At 47.2% G+C, this 2,562-nt stretch overlaps 1 non-coding gene across 1 annotated transcript; it reads right to left on the bottom strand.

Annotated features, from left to right (window-relative positions):
• Window positions 1-1,374: 1,374 nt before the first annotated feature.
• Window positions 1,375-1,457, bottom strand: TRNAA-AGC. Its single transcript has one exon. It is a non-coding gene; the product is annotated as a tRNA-Ala (tRNA).
• Between the last annotated feature and the right edge of the window lie 1,105 nt (window positions 1,458-2,562).

The following is a 2,562-nucleotide window of genomic DNA, read 5'->3' on the forward strand; positions in this document are numbered from 1 at the left end:
ACTCAATTTAAAAATTGGTGTCACTTGATTTTTGCATCTCCCTGTGACAATACAACTGACGTGTGGCTTTCTCCAGGGGGTCGTGATGTTAAAATTGGGGAATTCAGTCTCTGTACTTGTGCGGGGCGGGGGGGGGGGGTGTGTTGCTTTTTTACAGCTGCCTCACTACCAGGCACACCAGGCTGTTGGCTGCACCCACTGTCCTTGCCAGGGGCCCCTGCTGAACCCTGGGCGGCTGCACTGCCGTGCTGGGGTGACTCTGCAGGGGGAGAAGCTTCTGTGGAGCAATGTAGAGAAGGTGCAGGAAGGAGACGGGGTCACTAGTCACATTCTGAACTGCACAATTTTCAAAATTTGGGAAAAGATTAATAAATTCATAGACTTAAGGTCAGAAGGGCTCATTATGATCATCTAGGCTGACCTCGTCAGGGGCGGCTCTACAAATTCGGCCCAGCCTGCCGCCCCCCCGGGAAAGGGCCGCCCCACGCGGGTGCTTGCCCCGCTGGGGTCTGGAGCAGGCCACAGAATCTCACCCACCCACTCCTGTAACAAACCCCTGACCTATGTCTGAGTTACTGAAGTCCTCAAATCGTGGTTTAAAGACCTCAAGGTGCAGGGAATCCTCCAGCAAGTGACCCGTGCCCCATGCTGCAGAGGAAGTCGAATGTCCGAGAACAATTCCTAGGGGGAAGGTGAATGCAGAGCAGTGACACTGGCAATGCCCAGACCTCCAATGGGGGCAGCGTGGAAATTAATAATGGGAAGATCATTTGTGAAATTAGTCATCACTGACAAGATTTGTCTCTGTTCCTATTTCACGCTGTGGTGTTAGTTAGAAGAATCAGTACAGCTTTTTTACTATATTAATTAAACACTTAATTTTATTTACCCAAGCCAAAAAACTTAGTGTCACTTAGTTTTTCTCTGTCCTAGCAAGAATGAATTGAATTTTGTGACTTTCTGGAAAGTGCAGAGAGATTAAATGTGAGGAATTCAGTCTCTGTGTTTGTGAGCTGATGTTTTCCTCTCACAGGTCAGTGCCTGCATTGAAATACCAAGAGGGATCTAAGTGGGCACTTCACTGGCAGAGCGACGTCTCTCAGGGTGTGAAAAACCCACACACCCCAAACCCATAGAGTTAAGGTGACCTAAGCCCGGGTTAGATAGTGCTAAAGAAAAGGAAGAATTGTTCTGTCCATGTAGCTATTACAGGGATGGGAAAACCTCTCCAATCACTGTGTACTCCAAAGTGCTATAGCAGTGACACAGCAGCATTTTAAGTGTAGAGAGAGTGAAAGTAGACCTGGCTCCAGTTTGCACTCTGGATGCTCAGGCACCAAGTCTACAGTAATAATAACAACAGTGCAGCGCTTGCATAGTTAGCAGGATTTGAACCTGCACAGGGAAGACCCCCATGGATTGCTATTCCATCACCTTAACCACTCGGTCACAACTACTTGATGTACAGTTGTATCATTACATGATGATTCTGTTCTCACTGAATTGTCACTTCAAATTGTTTGCCCAGACCAGCTTCCCCAGCACACTCACGGCTGCGCATCAGTGTAAGTGTCCCCTTGGGTGAACAGCGAGGATTCCTGCCCATTTCCCTTCCGGCTGGAGCAGGATGAGTGTGTTTGTGTTAATGACATTGCTGTAGATTGTTGTTCATTCCCCACTCTGACAATTCAGACAGTCCCTTTCCCATTCAAATTTCCAGCACATCATTCCAATAGCAGGGGGCAGGATTTCTCTGGGGCACTGAAATTTTTTCAGGGGGCTGGTGCATGAACTCAGCCTTGCATTCCACCTTTGATGTTTCATGGACTAACAACAGCAGCAGAAAGAAAGAGCCGAGCCAATATCTCCCTGGCAGGGATGCAGGTGCCACGTCCCCTCTGTCTGACCATCGCATTGCAGGAGAGAAGGGTTCACTGGAATCGAACGCCCTGGCTCAGACCAGAGACACAGGGAGGTTTTGCTGTTCACGGATCTGTGCAAAGGAAATTGTGTCTCTGTGTGAAATGGAGGCAGGAAATGAAACACCCAATGCCCTAAGGAATGTGGGTGAAGGACTCGGGCTGAGCAATGATTTAACAGGGGTTTGGTTCAATGTATTGGCCTGATTAAAACTATCAAAAACTGATTAAAACTAAAGATCATGGTTGACAGATGTTGCTTGTTCTTTTCTGCCCCATATAGAAATACTTCTTTGCTTGTTCCTCCTTTTTCCTCCCCCCATTTAGTCTTGGCCCACCAATATGTATTCTTCATGTAGAAAGAAAATGATTCTAAGTTAGCTTTCTAACTCTAAACAGTGTGGTATGTAATGCAGCTTACATAACTGCCAGGCAGTGTGGTCTAATGGATCAAGCCAAAGGACTGGAAATTTGGAGATAGCAGTTAATAATAGTCTCAGCTATGGCACTTGCCTTCTGGAGGCCTTGGGCAAATCATTTAACCCCTTTGTCTCAGCATAGGGTGACCAGATGTCCTGATTTTATAGGGACAGTCCTGATATTTGGGGCTTTGTCTTATACACACGCCTATTACCCCCCACCT

The sequence above is a fragment of the Mauremys mutica genome, unplaced genomic scaffold (assembly GCF_020497125.1).
Source record: "Mauremys mutica isolate MM-2020 ecotype Southern unplaced genomic scaffold, ASM2049712v1 Super-Scaffold_100274, whole genome shotgun sequence".
NCBI lineage: Eukaryota > Metazoa > Chordata > Testudines > Geoemydidae > Mauremys > Mauremys mutica.